We start from the raw sequence: 6,000 nt of genomic DNA on the forward strand, positions 1-6,000 counted from the left end.
TGGTTAGCAGATGTTAATGCGAGAGTAGCGAAATGCTTGTGCTTCTAGTTCCGACAGTGCAGTAATATCTAACAAGTAATCTAACAATTTCACAACGACGACCTTTTACACACAAGTGTAAAGGAATGAATAAGAATATGTACATATAAATATATGGATGAGCGATGGCCGTGTGGCATAGGCAAGATGCAGTAGATGGTATAGAATACAGTAAATACATATGAGATAAGTAATGTAGGATATGTAACATTATTAAAGTGCCGTTATTTAAAGTGACTACTGATACTTTTATTAAGTCCATTTATTTAAGTGGCCAGAGATTTGAGTCTGTATGTTGGCAGCAGCCACTTAATGTTAGTGGTGGCTGTTTAACAGTCCGATGGCTTTGAGATAGAAGCTGTTTTTCAGTCTTTCGGTCACAGCTTTGATGCACCTGTACTGACCTCACCCTCTGGATGATAGCGGGGTGAACAGGCAGTGGTTGTTGTCCTTGATGATCTTTTTGGCCTTCCTGTGACATCGGGTGCTGTAGGTGTCATAGAGGACAGGTAGTTTGCCCCCAGTGGTGAGTTGTGCAGACCGCACTACCCTCTGGAGAGCCTTGCGGTTGAGGGCGGTGTGAGTGTTTTAGGTGACATATAACTAGGAATAAAGTGACAGATAGTAAACAGTTTCAGCAGCGTATGTGATGAGTAAAACACATTTAGTGCAAAAAGGCTCAATGCCGATAGTCAAAATCCAATTAAATCAAATTGTATTGGTCACATACACGTGTTTAGCAGGTGTTATTGCGGGTGTAGTGAAATGTTTGTGTTTCTAGCTCCAACAGTGCAGTAATATCTAACAAGTAATATCGAACATTTCACAACAATACACACAAATCTAAAGTAAAGGAATTAAGAATATATAAATATTTGGATGAGCAATGTCAGAGCGGCATAGAATAAGATACATTAGAATAGAAAAGAATGCAATATATACATTTGAGATGAGTAATGCAAAATATGTAAATATTATTAAAGTGACTAGTGTTCCATTGTTAAAGTGGCCAGTGATTTCAAGTCTATGTATGTAGGGCAGCAGACTCCAATGTGCTAGTGATGGTTATTTAACAGCCTGATGGCCTCGCCTTCTGGATGATAGTGGGGTGAAAAGGCAGTGCCTCGGGTGGTTGTTGTCCTTGATGATCTTTTTGGCCTTTTTAGTCTGGGTAGCTATTAGCTTAACTATTTAACTAACTATTTAGCAGCCTTATGGCTGGTTCCAGATAGAAGCTGGGTCCTGTTGTCACGACTTCCGCCGAAGTTGGCTCCCCTGCCTGTTCGGGCGGTGCTCGGCGGTCGTCGTCACCGTCCTACTAGCCGCTACCGATCCCTTTTTCGTTTGTCTGTTGGTTTTGTCTTATTAGTTTCACCTGTGTGTATTTTGGTTTAATTAGCTTCCCTATATGAAGTAGTTTGACCCGCCCTTGTTTTGTGCGGGATTGGTTTTTGTTACTCTGTTGGTTGTGGTTTCATGTTGATATTCTCTGGACTGTTTGGTCCTGTGTTTGGGCTGGTCTGTTTTATGCGCCATGTATGTTGGCGTGACCGTTTTTTTGCTGGAGAATAAATAACGATTTACCGAACCCTGCTCTCTGCGCCTGATTCCAACCCACCACTCCTAGTAGGCTGTGACACCTGTTGGGTCCAGACTTGGTGCAACGGTACCACTTGCCGTGCGGCAGCAGAGAGAACCGTCTATGACTTGGTTGGCTGAAGTCTATTTGAGACTCAGCGTTTAATTGAAGTTTTACGGGTCAGCAAGTTAACATCCGTCCATTATCCACACAAGTGAAATCAGCGTGATGTTTATGTTTTCCATTCCGGGGGAAGACCTATGGGATATGTCAAGTTTGCACACAGCACACTCTGTGGTGTGGAGGGAGTCTATGTGTGTGTTTACATTCCTCTGCCGACCCCTGGTGAGCCTTCCTGTGTTTCCAGAGAGGGGTCCTCTTCTCTCACACAAAGAATGCTTCAACAGGAAAAACAGCCTGTATTGCCCATCGTTGTGCTCCTCCCTGTGTGTCCTTACAGTCAATGCCCTGTATACAGTGCTGAGTGGACGGGAATGCCTTTTTCTAGGGAGTAGGGGTTCAATGCCCCTGCCCTTCCTGCCTTTGTGGGAATATGTTTAGGGTGGCGCCACTTCATCAACAAGGGGTGCCCTGGTGCATGGCCCTTGCCCTACATGTTCGTCTAGTGAGGTCTAACCATACATCATATGGGGAATGGGACATCAGCAGGCACTTCTGTTTGCAAGGCCCTAACAGCTTGACTGAAGTTTCTAATAATACTGGTGGGTGTCATGATGAAGAAGCTTCCCTTGGGGCAGAGGTGGATTCCTCCTGCCTGGGGACACAGGATTCTTCCTGACAATCTCTCTGAGCTCTCTCTGACAATGCATTAAAGCCCATTAGCTGTGCCTCAGATGATGAGGTAAATAAATGAAAGACTCCTGGAGGACATCTAGTCGAGGGATCAAACACAAAATTATTCTCCAAAACATTGCTCTACCATGTCCTCTGTTGTTGTGACCAAAAACATTTACTTACCCCCCATTATACAAATACAGAATGCTCCCGCACTCACCTGTGCCACAAAGAGCTCACAGGTCAGTGCGGAGGCAGAGAGATGGGTGAGTGCTACCCAAGGTCAGAGGATTTGAGAAGAAGAGAGAGAGACATGTAAACGTCTATGTTTTACTCTAGGATCATCCTTGTTACCGGGGTACTGAGGGGCTGGCTTTTACCAGCCCAAAGTCAAGCAGTCCTCAGCATTCCAGAATGTCAGGTTGGTGTGTCAGAACTATTGTTCTATTAATAAGCAGAGTGAAAGACACCTCAACACCTCTCTCTTCCTAACACACTGGTGGGTTTCAGGAGGATTTGTCACTCAGGAGAGCTAGCCTGATTTCAAAAAGGCTTTATGGCGAAAGCACACCAAACGATTATGTTAGGGAAGCACTAGTCACAGAAAAACACAGCCATTTTTCCAGCCAAAGAGAGGAGTCACAAAAAGCAGAAATAGAGATAAAATAAATCACTAACCTTTGATGAGATGACACTCATAGGACTTCATGTTACACAATACATGTATGTTTTGTTTGATAAAGTTCATATTTACATCACAAAACATTGACGCGTTACGTTCAGTTGTTCCAAAACATCCGGTGATTTTGCAGAGAGCCACATCAATTTACAGATATACTCATCATAAATGTTGATGAAAATACAAGTGATATGCATGGAACTTTAGATAAACTTCTCCTTAATGCAACCGCTGTGTCAGATTTCAAAAAAGCTTTACCAAATAAGCACACCATGCAATAATCTGAGTACAGCGCTCAGACAACAAAACAGCCAAACAGATATCCGCCATGTTGTGCAATCAACAAAAGTCAGAAATAGCATTATAAATATTAACTTACCTTTGATGATCTTCATCAGAATGCACTCCCAGGAATCCCAGTTCCACAATAAATGTTTGATTTGTTCAAGAAAGTCCCTCATTTATGTCCAAATACCTCCTTTTTGTTCGCGCGTTTAGTACACAATCCAAAATCACGACGTGCAGGCAAGTCCATGCGAAAGTTCAGACAAAAAGTTAGATTACAGTTCGTAGAAACATGTCAAACGAAGTATAGAATCAATCTTTAGGATGCTTTTATCATAAATCTTCAATAATGTTCCATCCGGAGAATTCCTTTGTCTGTAGAAATGCAATGGAACGCAAGCTTACGATCACGTGAACGCGCGTGGTCAGCTAATGGCACTCTGCCAGACCTCTGACTCAATCCCCTCTCATTCGCCCCCACTTCACAGCAGAAGCAGCAAACAAGGTTCTGAAGACTGTTGACATCTAGTGGAAGCCTTGTGAAGTGCAATATGACCCCACAAACACTGTGTATTCGATGGGGCATGAGTTGAAAAACTACAAACCTCAGATTTCCCACTTCCTGGTTGAATTTTTTCTCAGGTTTTTACCTGCCATATGAGTTCTGTTATACTCACAGACATCATTCAAATAGTTTTAGAAGCTTTAAGAGTGTTTTCTATCCAAATCTACCAATAATATGCATATATTAGCAACTGGGCCTGAGTAGCAGGCGGTTTACTCTGGGCACCTTATTCATCCAAGCTACTCAATACTGCCCCCCAGTCCCAAAGTTGTTAACGCCCTAATGCATTTGACATTGTTCTAAACTATTTTTTACTTACACAATCCCCACCACACACACACACACACACACACATATGATTTCATTCAAGTTGCCAAAAGGGCAGCTAAGAAGATTTCTGATCAAAATGATAATGAAAAACAGACAATTAGTATTACTAGTATTACTGCATACAAAATTCCAATTGAATTTCCGTCTTATTGTTTGAAAAAGGTAATCTGGTAAAAATGTGTATTTCTTGTTTCGTTTGTGAACGATACGCCTTTTGGGTTCTTTGTTCGAATCGAGGAGAATCCCCCAAAAATGTACCTCCCGCCCCCCTCGCTCCCTCTTCCTCTCTTCCCTGTGTCTGTCTGGGGGTCTCTTGTGAAGTGCTGGCTTCTGTAGATGTGATGGGGAGATGTTTCCTGTGGCAGATCAAATCAAATCAAATTGTATTCATCACATGCTTTGTAAACAACAGGTGTAAACTAACAGTGAAGTGCTTACTTACGGGCCCTTCCCAACAATGCAGAGAGAAAGAAAATAGATAAATAATAGAAAAGTAAAGCACGTAATAATACAAGTAATAATAAATATACAAAGAGCAACGATAACTTGGCTATATACACAGGGTACTGGTACTGAGTTGATGTGCAGGGGTACGAGGTAATTGAGATAGATACTATATGTATATATAACTAGGAATATAGTGACAGATAGTAAACAGTAGCAGCAGCATATGTGATGAGTCAAAAAATGGTCAATGCAGATAGTCCAGGTAACTATTTGGATGACTATTTAACTAACTATTTAGCAGACTAATGGCTTGAGGGTAGAATCTGTTCAGGGTCCTGTTGGTGCGTCGGTAACGCTTCCCGTGCGGTAGCAGAGTGAACCGTCTATGACTTGGTTGGCATAGAGGTCCTGAATGGCAGGGAGCTCGGCCCCAGTCCGCACTACCCTCTGTAGCGCCTTGCGGTCGGATGCCAAGCAGTTGCCATACCAAGCGGTGATGCAGCCAGTCAAGATGCTCTCAATGGTGCAGCTGTAGAACTTTTCAACCTCCTGAGGGGGAAAAGGTGCTGTCATGCCCTCGTCATGACTGTGTTGATGTGTTTGGACTATGATAGGTCCTTAGTGATATGGACACTGAGGAACTTGATGCTCTCAACCTGCTCCAACACAGCCCCATCAATGTGAATGGGGGCTCGGACCTATATTTCCTGTAGTCCAAGATCAGCTCCTTTGTCTTGACGTTGAGGGAGAGGTTGTTGTCCTGACACCATCGTGTTGTCGGCAAACTTAATGATGGTGTTGGAGTCGTGCACGGCCATGCAGTCGTGGTTGAACAGGGAGTACAGGAGGGGAATGAGCACACACCCCTCGTCTGTCTGCTGCTGATTACAGCCTATCAGCCAGACATCCTCAGAATAGAGGAGAGGGAGCAAGAGAGAAAGCGAGAGAGAAATAGGAGGGAAACAGAGGGGGGTCAGGATAGTGGCCCCAGCGCCCCCTCCCAATTCAAACCAACCTTTCACACACAACTGGAGTTCAGATTGGAGGTCAGAGTTAACCTTACAGATCCCCATTGAGTGGTTATGGAGCCATTCTTATCTCTCTTTTTTACAAATAGAATTATGGGCACTGATATTATCAAAGGAACATGGGCATAAATCAGGCATGAATACGCACGCTCATACACACACTATACACCAGGTCACCCAGTGCAGGAACCAAGTAGGTTCTATATTACAATAGAGCTTGACCCAGGGGTCAGACACAGTGTACTGGTGTCCC

Source organism: Oncorhynchus tshawytscha, linkage group LG04 (assembly GCF_018296145.1).
Source record: "Oncorhynchus tshawytscha isolate Ot180627B linkage group LG04, Otsh_v2.0, whole genome shotgun sequence".
In the NCBI taxonomy this organism is placed as follows: Eukaryota; Metazoa; Chordata; class Actinopteri; order Salmoniformes; family Salmonidae; genus Oncorhynchus; species Oncorhynchus tshawytscha.